Source organism: Gorilla gorilla, chromosome 8, assembly GCF_029281585.2.
Source record: "Gorilla gorilla gorilla isolate KB3781 chromosome 8, NHGRI_mGorGor1-v2.1_pri, whole genome shotgun sequence".
Classification (NCBI taxonomy): domain Eukaryota; kingdom Metazoa; phylum Chordata; class Mammalia; order Primates; family Hominidae; genus Gorilla; species Gorilla gorilla.
In genome coordinates, this window is record NC_073232.2 from 22,902,558 (window position 1) to 22,924,627 (window position 22,070).

Here is a 22,070-nt window from a genome sequence, read left to right on the forward strand (position 1 = left end):
CGGAGGTCCCAGTTCCATGAGGTCAAAAAGAAGTCCCCAACCCTCCCCATTCCAACGCAGAGCTGCAGGGAGAGCTTGGGGACCCGTAGTACTTCCATAGGGGGAGGTTTCCACAGTGACTTTGACATCCACATGGGGCAGTCCATCTGGGCTAGAGGCTACCGCCTTTCTGTTTACATAACCAAGTACTTTGGAAAGGGTTCTGCTGGAATGTCGCTGGCAGGGACTTCTTGCTCTTGCATGAGCTGTGCTGGCAGATCCCTCCTTCCATTCTTCCTGGGGGAGGTTTTGACACTGGCTGGCTGCCCTATGAACCATCCCAGACACTTCATGGAGATCTGCCCCTGGGCGCCTGGTCCAGTGTCAGGAGCTCCCAGGAGGGGACAAGTCCTAGAGCTGCTCCCCATGTAAGCCTGGGCATGGAAGGTCAGGCCTGAGAGGGGTGGAAAGAGCAAGGGAGAGGACTCCCAAACCCAAAAGTCTCCCCACCCCCATCCTCATCAAGCCTCTTGGTGGAAATGCTGTCACAGATAGTAACGTAGCACCTTACAGTGCAATGGCCCCAGCAAACGAGAGTCTAAATATATCCAGGGTGCATATCATTAGTGAGCAGTTACAGAAATAAAGATGTTATGTTGTATCTGTTAGTCAAATCAAAAATTCTAATTGGACACAGAACAATTTCTCAAAGCTTTCAGCAGGAGGTAATTACTGTGTTGACTACTTGTAGCAAAAAAAAAAAAAAAAAAAAAAAGCTGAAATAGAGCCTAGTGTTTGGGCTGTTTCCATGAAACAAGGAAGGAGAGAGATGTTTTTGCCTGGATCTGAGCTGCTTAAAAGCTGGCTGGGCTCCTGATCTTTGCACTTTCCTGGTTTAACCAGAGACACTGCTGCAAGCAGCTCACCATGTCACACCAAACCCTTTGATAACCAAAGTGCAGTGTATTTTTAGCAAAACCTTCAGAAAAGACCTGGAAATAAAGCCGGGCACGGTGGCTCACGCCTGTAATCCCAGCACCTTGGGAGGCCGAGGCGGGCAGATCACCTGAGGTTAGGAGTTTGAAACCAGCCTGGCTAACATGGCAAAACGTTGTCTCTACTAAAAATACAAAAATTAGCCAGGCATGCTGGTGAGCACCTGTAATCCCAGCTACTCGGGAGGCTGAGGCAGAAGAATCACTTGAACCCGGGAGGCGGAGGTTGCAGTGAGCTGAGATCACGCAACTGCACTCCAGCCTGGGCGACACAGCGAGACTCCATCACAAAACATAGAAAGAAAAGAAAGAGAGAGAGAGAGAGAAAGAGAGAAGGAGAGAAAGAGAGAGGGAGGGAGGGAGGGAGGGAAGGAAGGAAGGAAAGAAGGAAGGAAGAAAGGAAGGAAGGAAGGAAGGAAGGACGGAACCTGGAAACGAGTCTGTGACTAGATAATAGTATTGGAAAGCCAGAATTTTAAATCAGGACAGACAGATGAGGCAGGGACAGTGATGACATTTTATATCCTTCCTCATGTCTAGTCCTGAGCATCACGCAAATGATTGACTAAAAGTATAAAAGTACAGAGTTACAATTCCTGATTGTGGTGATGGTTTCCCAGGTATAGTCACATATCAAGACATATCCAACAGTATATTTTAAATATGCGTAGTTTATTGTACGTCAATGATATATTAATACATCTATTTAAATATGAGATTTAGCACTTTGAGGCCAAGGCTGGAGGATTGCTTGAAGCCAAGAGTTTGAGACCAGCCTGGGCAACACAGTGAGACCCCATCTCTAAAAAAAAATACAAAAATTAGCCGGGTGTGGTGGTAATCCCAGTGCTTTGGCCTGGAGTTCAAAACCAGCCTAGACAACACAGCAAGACCCCATCTCTCAAAAACAAACAAAAAAAATCTTTTAAAAAATGTAGCCAGGCATGGAGACATACGCCTGTAGTCCCTAGTACTCAGGAGGCTGAGGTGGGAGAATCACTTGAGCCCAGGAGTTTGAGTCTGCAGTGAGCCATGATGGCACCATTGTACTCCATCCTGGGCAGCAGGGTGATACCCCATCTCCCCACAAATAAATAACATAAAATAAAAGAGAGACATTTCTTCCACGTTATCAAAAAGACACCATCAGGAGCATGACATTGAGGATTCAATTTGTACAATGGCACATCTCAACAGAACTTTTCACACATTGAGGAATTCTTTTCTTTCCTTCCTCTTCCTCCTTCTTCTTTCTCTTCCTTTTCCTGCTCCTCCTCTTCCTCCCTTCTCCCTTCTCCCTCCTCCTCTCCCTTCTCCCCCCTCCCCCTCCTTCCCCTTCTTCCTCCTCCTTCTCCCTTCCTCCTCCTCCTCCTCCTTCTTCTTCTTCTTGAGATGGGTCTCACTATGTGACCCAGGCTGCTCTCAAACTCCTGGCCTCAAGCGATTCTCCCACCTCAGCCTCCCAAGTTGCTGGGATTACAGGTGTGAGCCACCACGCTTGGCTGTTTTTCATACACTATATTCTTATTATTTGAAGTTTGGTGCTTATGCATTTTCCCAGATGTCATCATACTCAGTTCTGAACCCTGGAGTTGGCAGTCTTTTGTGCTTTAAGCATCATTTGTACATGGGTGAGCTTCAACTCTGTGTCTCCACTGTGGTGTCCCCTGACCCAGGTTTGTAGAGAATTATGCACAAAACTGCCCTCTCCACACCTCACTTGGTCCCTTGTTAAACATCCCAAGCTCAGCGAGTCCCAGACGGAATTCCTGATCTCACTTTTCCCCAAATCACAGCTTCCCCTCCCAGGTAATGGTAGCTCTGCCTCGTCATCTCCATTTTGTGCTCTTTTGGCCCCCAATTCTGGACTCTTCTCTTTATCACATATCCCACATTGAACCCTCATAAAATCCTGTTGGTTCTGTCTTCAGAATATCCAGAACCTGAACACTTTTCAACACCGTCATCATCATCATTGTCATCATTTGTCTGGATTCTTGCAAATGTGCTTCCAACTCTGCCCACCTTGCAATCTCACCCACACGGCACCCAAACCATTTCTGCATGGCCTCCGTGGGACCAGGGGCTCCCCAGCTCCACAATGGGGAGAGCCCCCCAGGGTAGAGCCTTAAAGGCCCATGTGACTCCCACCAGTCCTCACCCTGCACCACACGGCGCTGGGACCTCTCCTGGGTGCAACCTCTCTTGTTCCCTGCCACACTTCTGCCTCAGTGCCTTTGATGAATTCTGCCCTCTGCTTGGAATACTCACCACGTCCAGACACCCACCTGGCTCACCTCCTCACATCCTTTCAGTCTTTGCTCAATGATCACCTTTCCCGAGGTCTACAAGACCCCTATGTTTAAAAGAGCAACTTAGCACACTTCCCTTCCTCTGCTTTGTTTTTCTTTGTAGCAATTGCCAGCTTCTAGCATCCTCTGTCACTTACTTACTGATCATGTGGACTGTCTGCCCCTTCCTCTTCGAATGCAAGCTCCCCATGGGCAAGACTTGGTTGGTTTTTCTTACTGCCACATTCCTGGAACGTACAAGGCATACCAATAGGTATGTGTTGAATGACTGAATGGGTGGGTGCATGAATGAATGAATGAATGAACTTGTGGCACTCAAATACTTTCTGCCATTTGCCAGCTGGGGTTTGCCAGGGTAGCATTTTTATACAAAAAAAAAAAAAAAAAAAAGAGGGCTCGGTGTGATGGCTCACACCTGTAATCTCAGAGCTTTGAGAGGCTGAAGTGGGAGGATCGCTTAAGGTCAGAGTTCAAGACCAGCCAAGGCAATCTGGTGAGACCCCCCCAACTCTAAAAAAAAAAAAAAAATTAGCTGGGCATGGTGGTGCATGCCTGTAGTTCCAGGTACCAGGGAGGCTGAGGTGGGAGGATCACTTGAGCCCAGGAGTTTGAGGCTACAGCGAGCTATGATTGCACCACTGCACTCCAGTCTGAGTGACAGAGCAAGAATGGGCCAGAGAGAGACAGAAAGAGAGTTGTCACACTATCCTTATTCTCTTCCCCTTTGACATAGAAACAGGCAGAGAGAGAAAGCAGAGCTGCCTAGCAGAGAGAAGAGCTGACCACAGGTAGGGGCCCTGGGCTGGAGCAGGAAACAGTCCCTAGAGATCTGCGCAGACAAGGCAAAAAAGGAGAAATCACAACGTGACAATGAGTTCCTCAGTTACATTTCTGAGCACCTGCCAAATGCCAGGGATAACGCTGGGTGCTGTGCCGTCAACGACAAAGAAGATACGGTCCTACCCCTAAAAAGCGACGGTGGGAGGCATGTGAACAGGTCGTTACTGTCCATAGGATCGAACTGCGACTGCCTTCCAGCATGCATGCTTCTGGAGAATAGAGGAGAGGAACTTGCTTCTGCTTGGAGGAACAGGAGCAGGGAACACTGGAGGCTCCAAGTAAAGAATGAGTAGGTGCGTCCCAGGCAGGAAAGGGATGGGAGGGGAATGGCAATGTGAAGGGAGCAATTGCAAAGGCTGAAGTCCAGATGAGGTCAAATGTGCTTGGGGAGAGGCAAGGGTGTGTGTGTGTGTGTGTGTGTGTGTGTGTGTGTGTGTGTGTGTGTGTGTGTGATGGTTAACATAAGAAAAGATGTTCAAGAAATAAGAAGCCTCTAGATTGTGACGGGCTTTTTCTTCCATGCTAAGGACTGTGGTCTACGAAGAATGCAGGGTGCTGAGGTGGGGGTTGTGGATGTGGTCAGGGGTATAGGAAGCTGGCCAAAGGATAAGCTGTGATGATTTTATAATGACTCAGGAAAGAGAGCCCCTAAACTATGACAATGGCAGTCAGCACCTCACCCTAAAAGAATGTGGGAAGACAATGTATGGACCGAGGAATTGGAGAAATTTGATTGGAAAGATTAGCTGAAGAACAGCTGACTCCGAGCAACGCAGAAAGAGGAAGCTCGAGGCAGGCATGGTGAGTCACAACATGGGACAATGAGGTCTGAGCCTTGGAGGAAGAGGAAGAGGAGTAATGAGAAAACCACAGGTGGGACCAGTAATCACAAAGGGAAACAGCAAAGCATTTGTAAGCTCTAGAATCCTACCCAGTGAGGCTGCTTTGGGGAATAGTATTTAGGGAACACTGGTAAGTAGCCAAACCCAGAATCAGCCATTTCAAAACCAGATGGACGGACAGGCTCCTTCAGGAAAGGTCTGCTGGGAAGGCACAGGGCAGATGCCATGTGCCCTCTTCATCCTCACTGCCCAGCCAGCAGGGCAAGCCACGATACTTGAGTTCCTCCACCCCATCTTTCCTACAAATGAACACTGGTGTATTGACTTTTATCTACATCCAATACAAAACCAAAAGCCACAGTATAATTTTTTGGTTTTTTTTTTTTTTTTTTTTTTGAGACACACTCGCTCTGTCACCCAGGCTGGAGTGCAGTGGCACTATCACGGCTCACTGCAACCTCTGCCTTCTGGGCTCAAGCAATCCTCCCACCTCAGTCTCCCAAGTAGCCGGGACTACTGGTGCATGCCACCACACCTGGCTAATTTTTGTATTTTTTGTAGAGACAGGGTTTTGCCTTGTTGGCCAGCCTGGTCTCGAACTTCTGTCCTCAAGTGATCCTCTCGCCTCGGTCTCCCAAAGTGCTGGGATTACAGGCATAAGCCACTGCACCCAGCCAGTTTATGGAATTTTTTAGTTGAGTTTTGTCAGTTCTCTAGGAGTGTGGTCAGTTTCATTGGCAAGAAGCAAAGGAGGATCTAGCTGCTTAAGAAACAAAGCTCTGGCCAGGTGCGGTGGCTCACGGCTGTAATCCTAGCACTTTGGGAGGCTGAGGCGGGTGGATTACCTGAGGTCAGGAGTTCAAGACCAGCCTGGCCAACATGCTGAAACCCCGTCTCTACTAAAAATACAAAAAAATTAGCTGGGTGTAGTGGTGCGTGGCTGTAATCCCAGCTACTCGGGAGGCTAAGGCAGGAGAACTTCTTGAACCTGGGAGGCGGAGGTTGCGGTGAGTTGACATTGCACCACTGCACTCCAGCCTGGGTGACAGAGTGAGACTTTGTCTCAAACAAACAAACAAACAAACAAAAAACAAGAAACAAAGCATTGTGTTTTTGGATAGTATTCTCGTATTCTCTGAGTATTTGGATATCTTTCCCACTTGGAAGTTGCAGATCTCTGCATGGCACAAAATCTCTATCGACTAATTTACAACTTTAGGAACAGGAAGGCAAATGAACTAAATTGTTGTGGATGACAAAAGCCATATTTTCCACAATAAAGTAAGGAAGGAACCACAAACAAATACCAGCTTATAATTTCTCCATCAAATGACAGACACACTCCGCCTTGTCTAGGCAAAAGATGGCCATACGCTGTCCCTTAGGGCTCACTGAAAATATATCCTAGTCTTGGATGCAGATATAATGTTCTATAAATACTCTCCCTGTTTGCATATTTGCCTAATGTTTTTCTTCTGCTGCCTGTGTGTGCCTGTTTAATCAGTCTCCAGAAGACAGATGATCTCTCGTTCTGACTTTATTTAACATTTAGAAGGTTATTAAGTGCTTAAAATTTTTTCGATGAACATTATGCAAATTGACACGTTGACTTCTCGAACTACAAGGAAACTATCCCAATATTTTCATGGTGGTTGAGTGGTTGATGCAATGGAAAAGAAAAACACACACATACACATACACACACACACACACAGACACACACACACACACACACTCCCTAAAAGGCATCCCGTATATTCAGGATCTAGGCTTATTTCTGCCATTAACTTGTTGCATTAATGACTTGGGTGGAATATAATAAATAAATAGGAGTTGAAAATCTTCCTAATTAATGGCAATAAATGGGAAGTAGACAAAGAACATTATGGGTTGATTACAGTGTTGCCTTTTTTGTTCAGAAAAGGATGCAATTGCCATTCATTGAGATAATCTTGGTAATTCTTATATCTTTTCTAGAATTTTCAAGATAAAAGCTTTTTCTGATCTTTTTTGAAAATTAAAGAATTTCAGAAATTCTTAGAAATTGGTGATATAATCCATTGGGTCAAAGGCAAAGTCATCTGTCTTTTCTTCCTTCCCTTCTCCCCACCGACCTTCTCTACCTTAATGTTCCAGGACTCGCTGGAGACCCAGATGTAGCAGAGCCCTGGGCTCTCTCATCTGCTCCCAGTGATAGACCCTAATTCCTTTTCACAGCTAGAATACTCTATTACATCCTGCCACCTGCCATCTTCACAAATCTTCCCTGTTCCCAACAAGGTAAGAATGGCTAGGGTCATGACTTTATCTGCAGAACCCTTTCTGGAAGGCTAGGTGACACTTGTGAAATATCAGAGCTAACATTTGTCCATGTATACTACTTTCTGCCTATAAAATTGATTTCAGTATCATAAGTGAGGATGCACCATTTATTTCAGTAGCACCTCCACTTCCACAGCCAGCTGGCTTCTTCTACCTCGATGGGATCATATCCCCCCAAAGTTAGCATTGTTGAGCCTTCCAGTAATATAAGTAAACAAGGTTGGAGAGGGGGAAATGCAAAGACAAAATCTCTTGTTCTAGAGAAGTCTCCTTGCCTAATGCAGTAGCTCATGCCTGTAATCCCAGGGCTTGGGGAGGCCAAGGTAGGAGGATCGTTTGAGGCCAGGAATTCGAGACCAGCCTGGGAAACACAGCAAGATCCCATCTCTCCAGAAAAAAGAGTCTCCCATACTTTTTGAGAGTTAGGCGCTTCGCAGATATTAACTAATTTGCTCCTCCAAATGTCACTTATAAATAAAGCAACCAAGGCTCAGAGAGACTCAGTAATTCACCCAAGGCCACATAAGCAGTGGCAGAGCTGGTTAGATGACCAAACCCAGGGCGAGATGGCACCATCCTCCCCTCTCTGTTTGCCATGCCAGGTTGCACCACGCAGATCCACGTCAGGAGGCAGGGACACCAGCCTTGGCGCAGCAGCTGAGACCAGGGCGAGGTCCCTCAATGCCTGTAAGCTCTTCCTCATTTGCAAAAATGATCTAGATACCCCCTTTCATTCCTAAAGCACCATCTCTCTAAAATGTTTGATTGGCTGGATAACCCCCAGATCACATATGCACGTGGTTTGTAGACTGCACCAGGCATTGACTGTGATGGGCAGCCCTGCAGCCGTGGCTGCAGCCCTTGCTAACAGTAGCCCTTGTTACAACTGCCTTCTGTACATGGTTCTCCCCTCCTGCCAAGACCTGCAGGCTACATCTGTGCTACTGGTCACTCTGCAGTTCTTCTGTTACAAAACACTCAAGCAGCCCAATAAAAGGGGATTGAGAAGGCCGAACACTGCTGCCCATTGTGCTCCATCAGTGTCTGCTTCATGTCCTCATCACCCTCCCCTCTCTCCTTCTCTCTGTCTCTCTCTGGGCAACAGAGAAATAAATATCAGATACTTATCAGGGCTGGCCAGTGGGAGTCGGGAGATGGGCAAGCCAGCGCTAGACTCTCCGGCTATTGGTAGGTATGTCGTCCAGCTCTGGAGGACCCACACTGTCTGGCTTCCTAGTTTGGGTTTTATCACATCTATATACTTCTTCCCAGGCATGTGGCGAGAGCGTAATGGTGCATTTTCTGGTTATGAATGGCACAGCCTGGCAACTCGCCGATTATTATTTCCATTCCCTGTGATGCATTATCAATCTAATTCCCCATTACCTGCCGTTTTTGTTTTTTTTCCCATGCGTTCCCCATACAGCAAGGACAAAGAAAGGCAAAAACCCTGCAAAGAAGGCTGCATCACCAACGAACAGGCTAATCCCACAGGAAATTGTGGAGTGATAGCTTCAAGTGTGCAGGGAGAGGTTTTGGCTAATTTGAAGTGCAAAATATCATTAAAAGGTTTGGGATTCTGCATTAGGACCAGGACTCCGGACTTTAAGGTTGGTAATGCATTACTAACTGAGGAAGAGGGGCCACACCACAGCACAGACTAAGAAAAGTTTTGACACAGGTGGGCCTAACAAGCGACACTGTGCTTTAGACCACTGGGGTTTTCCAGATTTCTTTCTTTTTTTTTCCTTTATTTTTATTTTTTTAGAGACAGGTTCTCCCTCTGTTGCCCAGACTGGAGTGCAATGGTGCAATCACAGCTCACTGTAACCTCCAACTCCTGAACTCAAACAATCCTCCCATTTTAGCCTCCTGGAGCAGCTGGGACCACAGGCACAATGCCACCATGCTTGGCTGGTTTTTCAGGTTTCTGAAGTCTAAACAGATCCATGTTGGAGTGTGGTCTGATACACTCACTTAGCGATTTGCTTATACAACCAGGGTCCGGGGAGTGCTCAACATGAGCAGCGAGTTAATGTAGTCAGTGTATGCAAGCAAAACATATGCAGTAGCCACGGATTGGCAAATAATTGCTAAGAAGGCAGGAGCAAAAAGGAACATGTGAATGTAAGTCAGAGTTTGGGGCAAAGGGTATGGATGTATCAATGCTCTTGACCACAGACAACACGTTTCTTCTTGTATTGCATCATTGAATGGCTGGAGCTCTACCTTTAAAACAAAAAGCCAGAAAACATCACACAGCATAGAGATCGCCCTTCCTAACAAGCTAGAGCCTACAAGGAACTTCTCTGAATTAGAATTAATTATGCTGGTACATCTGTAGAGAGGTTCTGATTTGACTCAAACTGAGACTACCACTCATTTCTTCTTGATTATTTGGTAGTAATAAGGCCCCTGAACTGAACTGGATCCCCCATAGTCCTCTATTACTTTCCAATAACTGTGGCTTTTATTCTTAGCAGTGACTTCCATCTTCAAGTGGAAGATGAACAATGTTTATCTTTGGGAAGAAAATGCTCAATTTCCACTGATACAGTTAAGAACTGAGGCCGGGGGCGGTGGCTCACGCCTGTAATCCCAGCACTTTGGGAGGCTGAGGTGGGCGGATCACATGGTGAGGAGATCGAGACCATCCTGGCCAACATGATGAAACCCCTTCTCTACTAAAAATACAAAAATTAGCTGGGCGTAGTGGCACGTGCCTGTATTCCCAGCTACTTGGGAGGCTGAGGCAGGGTGGCAGAGGTTGCCGTGAGCCGAGATTGCACCACTGCACTCCAGCCTGGTGACAGAGCAAGACTCCATCTGAAAACAAAACAAAACAAAAACAAAAAACAAACAAACAAAACTGAACACACACACACACTCATTAGCCCCCCAAATAAGCATTAGTGCAATGTACTAAACAGTAGCACCAGCTCTGATCATCTTCTGTAAATGTAAGAGAGGAACAGTGATAGGGATTTTTAAAATAATGCCACTGGTGGTAGAGCTGGTTACTTCCAATGTAAGGGTGTGTCTAAATTACTCCTTATAAGAGAAGGATGTGCTGATTCCATGAGACAACGGAAAGGGTGGCAGCTGATGGATTTAGGGAACTAAAATGAAACTGCTGTGGAGAGAATTTTTGATAAGCTGGATTTATGCTGATTCAGAAAACTTTTGCAGAAGAGAGCATTGAAACCGTCTGGCCTTTGTGTGCAATCGTGACTCCAAAGCCCAAAGTTCCAAGAGCTATTGTACCAACTCTGGAGATGAAATGTTCTGGGAAAAACAACAACTAAACAACAGAAAATACTACTGATGTACTTCAGTCTGATTATGGCTGGAATGAACACCTCAAGATAAAATCCAGCATGCCCTTCCCCACAAGATCAGATTTTTTAGCAGCCACTTTTCCAAGATTCTCTGACTCTGATTTTGCTGTTGGAGGAAAAACCCAAATATCTACATACCCTCCACAATTGATGCGATGATCCCTTTTCTTCCTTTTCTTACATCAATGCCTAACTTTTCAGAGACATCCAACATCTTTTTGTTGTTGTTCCTTTCATGACATTTCCAGAGAGAAATGGACTGCGCAGAATCAGAAATGGGTAAGGTGGGGTGAACCGATAAAAATGCAGTGTCCTGGGGAGGTCACGAGGGCACATGGGCCTGAGTTACTTGCTGATTCTATTAAGGTAAGAGAACTCCTGTTTTAGCTCAAGGGGAATATAGTTTTTAGGGTTTAGACTGAGGAATCATTAGAAGATCATTACCCTATTGCTTTCTTACGAGGTCCCAGAAATTGCTTCTAAGATGCTGAGATTTTGCACAACAAATAAACCAAAAAAGAGAAATTCTGCCACAAATGTTATCATATCAGGTGCTATCCAAAAAATAAGACATATGAATTGAAGTTACTGCTGACCCCAGACTCAGACATTCTAATACTCTATGGAGAGTAGTTTAAAAGAACTTCATAAGCTGGTTAACTGTTAGCATGTCTATTTCTCATTTCGACATATTGAACTAGGAATTCTTCAAAAGTTATACTGTTCCTTTTCTTAAAATATGCAAAAATATCTAAGAACAAAGCTTTAGATTGTAAATTGCTCCATTATGCTTTCATTCAGTATGATGCGTCAGGCTAAACGCAAGTCTTATGAGGGGTAAATATATGGCTTGCTGGACACGTGAATTGAACTACAAGCATGCTGCACGCACATGCGGATGCAAACACACACACACCAGCATAAACAATGTAAACACAAGTGGTATATTCATGCAGTAAAGGCAGTAACGATCTTTGATGGTAGTCTCACCCAACACTTACTTAAAGACAAAGGTAGCCTGGCAAGTCCCCTCAATATGAGATCTCCTGAACCTTCCATATCCCTTTCTTTCACATCACAAACCAATCCCACTTTTTGCATCCACTCCTTAAGGTTGACTCAAGAGCTCTTTCCTTGGCAACTCTTGCATATCTGCTATTCCACAGAGCTCTCTCCCCAAGTTCCAGAACCAAGCAAGGAGTCACTGGATGTCTTTCCCTTTGACCTCAGGCTATAACTTCGCTGTGACAATAACATCGAGAGCTGTGCACATCTGGGATGCTGTTCTCATGGATTATGAAATCAGCAACTCACTGAACCTCAAGGGGTCTCAGTTTCCCCAATGACATGATCATGCTAATGGCACCAGCCACCTGCCAGGTTATCAGGGGACTTGACAACAATGTCTACGAATTACAAAGAGAACCCGTGCCATAAATAACAAGTCTTATTAATAAAATTAGTTCAAGACAAGTGCCAAAAACAATATAGCAATAGCAGCGGCAGATCACACTTGGTCAGAACAAAAGAGGGTGGAGAGATTTTCTGATCCTTATTCCTACTAAAACAATTCCCCTTTAATGAAAGAATAAGAATTCAATTTTTTCTCCCTAAAACATTACTTCTACCCACACAACTTTATACACCAGTCATTACTTCTTTCTAACTTATCTGGAGGCAACATTGTGTTCACTGGCTGAACAATATAGCGTTGATTTCAAAGCATGTCCAAATATTGCCTCCAATTAAATTAATTGCAGCTATTTAACTTCTCAGGACCAAGTGGATTCAAACCTATTCGTTACAGGACCCTCATTCCTGCTGTGCCCTAAATAAACCCAAACTTTCTTTGCAACAGAATGGATCTAACAGAAGACAGTGTACAAACTGGATCACCTCCTAACCTTCTAGGTTGCAAGAGACAAGTAACACTTTGAGAACCAAACCAGATTTCTGTTGATTTGAGGCTTTGGTCTTCTGGCCCTGTCCAAGTCCAAGTCACACTCAAACATAAATGGGGCTTAATGCTACGAATGGGCTTGATACAATTTAAAGACCAAAAACAAAACAATGAAATGTGTCTTCCTCTCCCCGACTGCTGCCCCCAGTGCAAAAGCACTTTGCTGCACATTTGAAGGACGGCATACCCAGCTAAGTTTCATGAAGTCTAAGGGACAGGTTACTGTATCCAGTTCCCAAGGTACTTCCCCAGGGTCAGCAGTGGCTTCCCAGGATGAAGTCAGCAGTTTGTCCCGGGCTCTCTGAGCGGTGCTTTCCCACAGATCAGTCATGCTGTTGGAAAAGGACGACTTACGGATGCAGAGGTGGAAGGGGGGTACCAGCAGCTGAACCCTCAATCAGGTCAAGGCAGATGTATTCCCGATAGAACAGGCTGTCACCACTGACCAGCTCAGACTTAGAAATGTGCCTGTCTAGGTTTTCAGAGCAACCCCTTTCATCACTATCTGTGAGGAGGATTCGAACTGAAAGAAGCCAGAAACAGCAGTAGCAGCGTCTCCACTGGGATGCTCCATTCATAGAGGAGCCAGAGCCGCATCCATTCATGGTGGGGTCAGGGAGTCCTTTGCGGGCATTGGTTCTCGTTTCTCAGCAAGCTGCACTTCCCGGGGGGCTGGCATGGCTGCATCGTTCAGAATGAGGATGTCTATTGAGAAGCCGCCACCAGAGCTATTATTAGCACAGCCATCCCTTGGAAATTTCGCAGAATACGCCTGAATCTACGAACAGTTACTCTGCTAACACGGTACTGGAGAAAAAGGCACCAAGTCGCTCGTTACACACAGGCAGCCCACACAGCTTTCTCGGTGCAGCACCGGGAATCTTTTCTGAATTCAACGTGCACCAACATTTGAGCAGCTGCCTCCAATATAGAAGCACTGCATTTAGCCAATTTTAAATGAGCACGTACTAAAGGGGGTTCCCTTCTGTTCTCCTCCCCTTCCGAGCGTCCGTTTTCTCTGCATCAAACTTGCTGCAGCCATTTGGAACGTAAAAAGCAGTCCATCTTAGCAGCCCCGGGCACCGGCGATCGGCTGCCGGCCCCCGCCACCCTTGTCTGAAACGCCCTGTCCTGCACCCAAAGGAAAGGGCTCCCCTGTCACTCTCAAAAAATGGTTTAAAAAAAAAGCCTACACAGCTCTGCCTAAAGCCATGTCCTTTCCTATCTCCCCGGGTAGATTCAGACAGCGTGGGACTGAGGTGCCCAAGGAAAGTAGGTGTGTGTGTGCCGAGGGGAGGGTTGCAGAAGAAAGCACAGTATGTGCCCCACGTGGGGTTTGCATTTAAAAACTGTAACATACGCGAAATAAACGACTCCAGGCCCCCAGTAAAGAAGCAGCGGCGCGTCCCTTTTCCCCGGCCCAGCGTGAAAACACGGAAGGCGAAGGGCTGCCGTCAGTCGCCTCCCTGCCACCGCGACCGGGAAACAAAGACACATTACCTTTTATTTTTTGCGCTTCCAAGGGAGCCGAGGAACTTCAGGCTGGAAGCGGCTGGTACCCCGGAACGGGCGTCCCATTCGCCCGGGCGAAGGCCCTTGGCCTACTAGGCGGCCTTGGCGCCCGCAGCTGGCGCGCCCCCGCCCCGTCCCCGCCGCCGCCCCCGCCGCGGGCCCTCGGCGTCAGCCCATAGCCCGCTCGCGCCTCTCGCGCCGAGCCTGGCCCGGCGCCAGTGAGCCCCGCCGCCGGCCCGCCCCTCGCCCGCGCCCGGCCCGCCGCATGGTGCGCCCAGCGCGCCCCGAGCCAGTCCCCGGCGCGCTGCTAGGTCGGGTGCTAGGCGGCCACCGCGCGCCACCGCCGCCGCCACCGCCCGCCGCGGGGCCTCCGAGCGCCGCCCGATCCTGGACAACAATGCGCGCCCCCGCCCCCCTAGAAAGCCAGGGACACCCCCAGTCGCCCCCAGAGCTGGCTCGGCTTCCCAGCCCCTCTCCGTGGCACCCGCAGGCGAGACAAAGTTCGCTCCCGGTGAGGCTGCGCGCGTCCAAAGCGTGCGGGATGCCCAGCACGGAGGTCCCCAAGCGGGGGACCCCTGGCTCCCCCACAAAACCCACCCAAAGCCACCGCTCGAGGCCCTCTCCTACCCTGAGAGCCCGGAGACAGCAGCTCCCTTGGCTGAAGGCACAGCTCTTACCCCTCGATCTGGTCCAATTGTATTGAATTTTAATCTCCCCTCAACTCTTCAATGGAAGTTGCTGCAGGATAACCGAGGCATGTGGCTATTGTCAAGGCTTCGCGACAATGACTGGGAGAGGGAGACTTCCATTGCGAGAGACCCGGGGGAGGAAAACGGGCTGACACGTTCTCTTTCCAGAAAAGAGAAACAAACTCTGGGAAGATTCCCCACCAAGAACAATAACTCAATTCACAGGGTATGTCTAAATGTTTATTGCTTGAGGAGCTCAATTTGCTCTTAGACACATTTTTTTTCATGAATTGTCAAAACACGGTGATAAAATAAAAGGGGATGCTGGCAAGAGCCTCCACTTAGCAAAAGCCGACTTGTTTCTGGGTAAAGTCTTTCTCTAGAATTTCCAACCTGCACCCATCCACTCTTCAGGGGAGAGACTGGTTTTCCTCCCACCATGGTTGATCTAGTACTTGGGAGATCTAGAAACATCATTTTCCGGAGACTGGTAGGCTCTGAGGACTTACAAACTTCGTAATAAAAAGAAATCGCTCACATCCTGTCTTCCAACTGACTGAAAATTATACTTTTTTCCAGTCACAGGTCCTGTGTTGTTTTCTAAACAACACTGGTAACAATTTTCAACAGTTCAAAAGGCCTCACCATCAATAGAAAGGGAATTGGGCATACAGTTAGCATTGGAGAAAAAGTTGAACGCTGGTGTTAAGGACTACCTGTTTTGTGTTTGTTTGTTTGTTATAGAGACAGAGTTTCACTCTGTCACCCAGGCTGGAGTGTGGTGGTGTGATCACGACTCACTGTAACCTCCCCGTCCTGGGCTCAAGTGATCTTCCTGCCTCAGCCTCCTAAGTAACTGGGACTACAGGCACACCCCACCACACGCTGCTAATTTTTGTATTTTTTGTAGAGACAGGATTTTGTCATGTTGCCCAGGCTGGTCTTAACTACCTGTGTTATTTCAAGCTGACTGGAGACTTGATGATCTGAAGCCAGGTTTGAATGGGATTCTCAGGTACCTCTCTAAAGTCTGTGAGGCTTATTCCAATGCAAAGCCCGTTTTTTTTGGATAATGCAATTGGAGCCCATCTCCTTGTGTTCTGAGGTCCTCAGGGGGCATATTGTTTCTTTGCACGCAGACTAGTTCTAGTCCTGATTTGTTTTGACTGCAACACATAGTAATGGACAATGAGGAAATGTTCAGACCTACCACATTTTTTTTTTCTTTTTTTGAGACAGAGTCTGTCTCTGTTACTCAGGCTATAGTGCAGTGGCACAATCTCGGCTCACTGCAGCCTCCCCTCCTGGGTTCAAGCGATTCTTCTGCCTTAGCCTCCCGAGTAGCTGGGATTACAGGCACCCACCACCATGCCTGGCTAATTTTTTAGTATTTTTTAGTAGAGGTGGGATTTTGCCATGTTGGCCAGGCTGGTCTTGAACTCCTGACCTCAGGTGATCCACCCACCTTGGCCAAAGTGTTGGGATTACAGGCGTGAGCCACCGCACCCAGCTCAGACATACATTTCTCTTCCAATATTTTGTTTCCATCCTTAGAGGAGTTGTTGAATTTTATCCACATCTACACCTCCTACTTTCCGCCTTGGCCACTGTCATATTCTGTATGTCCTAAACTGAACTTGCCTCACTGGCCAGTCCTGCCTCCAGGCTCCCTCTCCTGGTAAACAGCATGCTCCCTCCTCCTCCCCAAAGCCAGAAATAGGGATAGAGAGCTCATTTCCCTCCCTCCTTTCTCTCATTCCTCACCTGATCACGGAGGCTGTCCTCATAACTACCTCTTGAAAGGTCATGAGGGCAGCCCCTTATCCCAACAGTGCCTGAAGCTGAGTGAGCAACTGCTGGGCCCCAGGCATACTCAGGCCACATCATCTTTCACCAGGATGTCTCCAGCAGCCCTGTGAATGGGTGCTGATCTTATCTCTCTCAGATGCATTCTCCACTCCAGCTGGAGCGATTCTCCTAAATCCCAGATCTGATCCCATAACTTCCATTTAAAACCTGTTCAGGGCTTCCCTGGCTTTAGGGACAAAAAGTCCATCTTCCTTCTGATGGCTATAAGGACCCCCTGGTCATCCAGTCTTATCTTTTGCCACCCGGCCCCACCAGAAATCGTGTCACCCCCTACCCTCCAGCTACAGAACCCTCTTCCAGGGCTCCGTATGTTCCAGGTGGTCACGCATCTGCGGATCACCCAGCAGCTCAGGCTGGAGAAAGAGCTCACATCACATCACTGCTCTGCTTAAAGACTGCGGGTGGCTTCTCACTGCTCCTGCCACATCCTCTTTGTCTTCATCACATATTATTCACATTTCCTGCTTCCCCTCCCTGGAAGGCCAGGCCCTGCTCCCTACCCCACTCTTTGGGTAGCTGGCTCCTGGTCGTCTTTCAGGTTCTCGCTCAAATGCTGCCTCTTAGATAACCTTGGGTGACCAGCACATGGGGAATGGTTTCCCCCAGGTACTTAATGTATCACCATCCTGTTTATTTTTTTCTTAACACTTAGCCACCATCAGGATTCACAGACCTGTGTGAAGGGCACAGACTGAAGCCATTCTGCCTGGGCTTGAATCTTGCCTGGCCACCGACTAGCTGTGCAAGCTTAGGCAAGTTTCTTAACCTCTCTGTGCCTCAGTTGAGAACACTCATCTATGAAATGGGGACAATAATATTGCCTACCTTGTAGGGCTGTAATGAGGATTAAACGAGTTAATATATGTAAAGCACTTAGAACAGGGTCTGGCTGAATAAGCATAAACCTTCTGGGGCTTTTTTAAAAAGTTGTATTTAAGTTCAGGGGTACACGTGCAGGTTTGTTGCATAGGTAAACTAGCGTCATGGAGGTTTATTGTACAAATTATTTTGTCACTGAGGTATTAAGCCTATTACCCATTAGTTATTTTTCCATATCCTCTCCCTCCTCTCACCCTCTATCCTGTGATAAGCCCCATTGTGTGTTGTTCCCCTTTATGTGTCCATGTGTTCTCATCGTTTAGCTCCCATTTATAAATGAGAACATGCAGAATTTGGTTTCTTCCTGTGTTAGTTTGCTAAGGATAATGGCCTACAGCCCCATCCATGTCCCTGCAAAGGATATGATCTCATTCTTTTTTTTATGGCTGCATAGTATTCCATGGTGTGTATGTGCCATGTTTTCACTGTATCCCCACAACCAGAACTAGTACCTGGCACAAGATCTCTTTACCCCTCCCAAAACCTTTTGTGCCTGGGGGCCTGGACTGGGAACAAATAAGAATTGAGGGAAGAAAAGCTGTATTCGAAGAATTTGAAGTACTAACAGAAATAGGTCGTGATGACTAAAACACCAAAAGCAATTGCAACAAAATTGACAAATGGGATCTAATCAAACTAAAGAGCTTCTGCACAGCAAAAGAAGCTATCATCAGAGTGAACAGGCAACCTACAGAATGGGAGAAAATTTTTGCAATCTACCCATCTGACAAAGGTCCAATATCCAGAATCTACAAGGAACTTAAACACATTTACAAGAAAAAAAACAAACAAGCCCATCAGAAAGTGGGCAAAAGATATGTACAGACACTTCTCAAAAGAAGACATTTATGCGGCCAACAAACATATGAAAAAAATCTCGTCATCACTGGTCATTAGAGAAATGCAAATCAAAACCACAATGAGATACCATCTCATGCCAGTTAGCATGGCGATTATTAAAAAGTCAGGAAACAACAGGTGCTGGCGAGGCTGTGGTGAAACAGGAATGCTTTTACACTGTTGGTGGGAGTGTAAATTAGCTCAACCATTGTGGAAGACAGTGTGGCAATTCCTCAAGGATCTAGAACCAGAAATCCCATTTGACCCAGCAATCCCATTACTTGGTATATACCCAAAGGATTATAAATCATTCTACTATAAAGACACATGCACATTTATGTTTATTGCAGCACTATTTACAATAGCAAAGACTTAGAACCAACCCAAATGCTCATCAATGATAGACTGGATAAAGAAAATGTGGCACATATACACCATGGAATACTATGCAGCCATAAAAAAGAATGAGTTCATGTCCTTTGCAGAGACGTGGATGAAGCTGGAAGCCATCATTCTCAGCAAACTAACACAGGAACAGAAAAACAAACACCGCATGTTCTCACTCATAAATGGGAGTTTAATAATGAGAACACACGGACACAGGGAGGGGAACATCACACACCGGGGCCTGTCAGGGGCTGAGGGGCAAGGGGAGGGAAAGCATTAGGACAAATACCTAATGCATGCGGGGCTTAAAACCTAGATCATGGGTTAATAGGTTCAGCAAATCACCATGGCACAGTATACCTATGTAACAAACCTGCAACTTCTGCACATGTGTCCCAGAACTTGAAGTTAAAAAAAAAAAAAGAAAGAAAAGAAATAGGTCATGGTAAAACTTGATGAATAAAATAAAATTGAAACTTAAGTTACCTGGAAATGAAAACATAAAAAGAAATAGATTTCCTGTTTCACCAGTGGTTATCCTTGGAATTGACAGATAAAAAGCTTTGCCAGTCAAAACTCCACAATGGTCTGTTCCCTGAAGAGCAGCCGATTCTACCACAGAGAATTCAGGCAGCTACTTGCAAAGGTTTAACCCGTTTATGCCTGAGGTTGCAAATTTTTGAATTTTTGCATGAAATTCATCTATATCACCCAGAAAAATTCAAGGAACAAGAATTTGAAGAGATAAAATTTTTATTATGCCCCATTGTTCAGTTACGTGGCATTCCAAAAATGGAACACTAGGCGTAAGTGGCTATGAATCAAAGAATATTTTGCAAAGTGTTGCTTCGCTGACCAGCCCTAATATGTAGTTGTGATTAAATAATTTAGAGTGCTTCCATTTTCAGCTTGAGTTTAATACTTTTCGAGACTCTTTCTGCAAAGAGAAACATGGCAGCCTGGTGTATGGGCCTTTGCCTTGTGTTTTGCTGTCCTTGCCGGAGAAGAAAGAAACAGCAGAAATACTTTTCTTTTTGTTATTTCAGTGGGTCAGCAGGATTTGGAGAGCTGAATACCTGGGGTAACCCTTGCTTCTCTTACACAGACTGAAGGAGCTTTATTTTGGAAAGAGCTGAACTCTTAAAGAGAGGAGAGGTGCTCTGAGGTTTGGAAATGGGGGAGGTAGGAAGGGATGGAGAAGGGTGATAGCACCCCCAAAAGAAGGAAGAGAGAACATCTGTACATGATGGGCAGATGACACAAGACCCTATGCCTGCTGAGTGCCTCAAGAGTGGGCAGGCAACCTGATGGGCCAGTGCATGGCCTGTGAGTTGGGAGCTAAATTCTAAGATATGTGTCTTAGAATTAAACATTATAGGCCTTAGATTATAGGTACAGTGGCTCACGCCTGTAATCCCAGCACTTTGGGATGCCAGGCAGGGTGGATCACCTAAGGCCAGGAGTTCAAGACCAGCCTGGTCAACATGGTGAAACCCCGTCTCTGCTAAAAATACAAAAAATTAGCCGGGTGTGGTTGCAGCTGCCTGTGATCCCAGCTACTCGGAAGGCTGAGGCAGGAGAATTGCTTGAACCTGGGAGGCGGAGGCTACAGTGAGCTGAGGTCCGTCATTGCACTCCAGCCTGGGTGACAGACAGAGACTCCGACTCAAAAAAAAAAAAAAAAAAAAAAACAGCTAAGATATGTGTCTTAGGCACGGCAAAGGATCCTGGAGTTCAGTCAAGAGGGTTGGAGTCTGGCCTCAAAATGAATGGCCAGTCCTTTTGCCCCAAGCACCTTAGTGGCAACTCTATTAGCTTGATGACAAGAGGCTGGGTGCGGTGGCTCATGCCTGTAATCCCAGCACTTTGGGAGGCCAAGGTGGACGGATCACCTGAGGTCAGGAGTTTGAGACCAGCCTGGATAACACAGTGAAAGCCAGTCTCTATTAAAAATATAAAAGTCAGCTGGGTGTGGTGGGGCGTGCCTGTAGTCCCAGCTACTCGGGAGGCTGAGACAGGAGAATTACTTGAACCCAGGAGGTGGAGGTTGCAGTGAGCTGAGATTGTGCCACTGTACTCCAGTCTGGGTGACAGAGAGAGACTCCATCTCAAAAAAAAAAAAAAATTGATAACAAGACCACTTCCCTATTTAGAGGTCCAAGGTGGCCTGAGAGAGAGGGAAGAGGATGCAAATTCTTGCTATCCCAATGAATAAGGATGTAGTCAAATTTAATTGGGTTTAGAGAAATAAATTAATGTGATTTTGTGTGTATGCCCAAAGTGAGGGAGCAAAAATTCTGTCTTCTCCACTAATAACAAGTGCCAGGTTCTTAACTCTAGGATTTGAGTCACAGCTTCTCCGACCAGCTTGGAGCATACATGGGACAATTAAGAGATGATGGCTTAGCTCTGATCTTTGCTAGGGTCTCACTATTGGTGGAGAAAGATCTCTCCCACTCAAGCCTTTGTGTACTTGCCGAGCTGAGGACAGGAGACAAGGTAAGGGAGGACCTGAAGCTGGGTTGTGTAATCCTGTCCTTGGAGCTAATACCATTGGGCAGTCTTGGACTCCTTTTCCAGGGCAACCTTGAATAAGCCTCTTATTGAAGCTGTTTCTCACCTTTAAAATGAGCCTGGGAGCTGGGCACAGTGGCTCACACCTGTAATTCCAGCTCTCTGGAGGGCCGAGGTGGGAGGATCACTTGAGGCTAGGAATTTGAGACCAGCCTGGGCTACATAGTGAGACCCCTGTCTCTACAAAAAAAATTTAAAAATTAGCTGGGTTTGCACCTGTAGTCTCAGCTACTTGGGAGGATGCGGTGGGAGGATCACTTGAGCTCAGAAGTTTGTGATCGCACCACTGCACTCCAGCCTGGGTGACAGAGCAAGACCCTGTCTATAAAATAAAATAAAATAAAATAAGCCTGATAATATCTATTGCCAGCCTTATGAAGACTAGGGGTTCAACACATATTGTTTCCAAAACCACACAACTGATAATAATGAACAACTAACATTGTGGTGAGTATGTACTCTGTATTAGGCAGTGCTAGAGCTTTCCAAACTTTAATTTAATCATCATGGGATTCCTATGAGGTGGAAACCGTTCTGTCCCTTGGTGAGTATGTACTCTGTATTAGGCAGTGCTAGAGCTTTCCAAACTTTAATTTAATCATCATGGGATTCCTATGAGGTGGAAACTGTTCTGTCCCTTTTCTACAGACAAGGAACTTGGGATGTAAAAAGGTGAAGTGGGCCAGGTGTGGTGGCTCACACCTGTAATTCCAGCACTTTTTCTGGCAGGCT

General features: G+C 46.5%; 1 protein-coding gene across 15 annotated transcripts in view; it reads right to left on the reverse strand.

The window, feature by feature from the left end:
- FRMD4A (FERM domain containing 4A) overlaps positions 1-22,070 on the reverse strand; it is a 685,957-nt gene that overhangs the window by 233,406 nt on the left and 430,481 nt on the right. The window contains exon 1 of one of the 15 annotated variants that reach the window (XM_055352379.2): positions 14,778-14,939. The exons of 11 other annotated variants lie outside the window; for them this stretch is intronic. The gene's annotated coding sequence lies outside the window, so the exon portion shown is untranslated. Of the gene's footprint in view, positions 1-14,088; positions 14,326-14,777; positions 14,940-22,070 lie in introns of those variants that run through there. 3 more of the 15 variants (XM_063709891.1, XM_063709894.1, XM_055352380.2) reach the window with 3 other exon arrangements.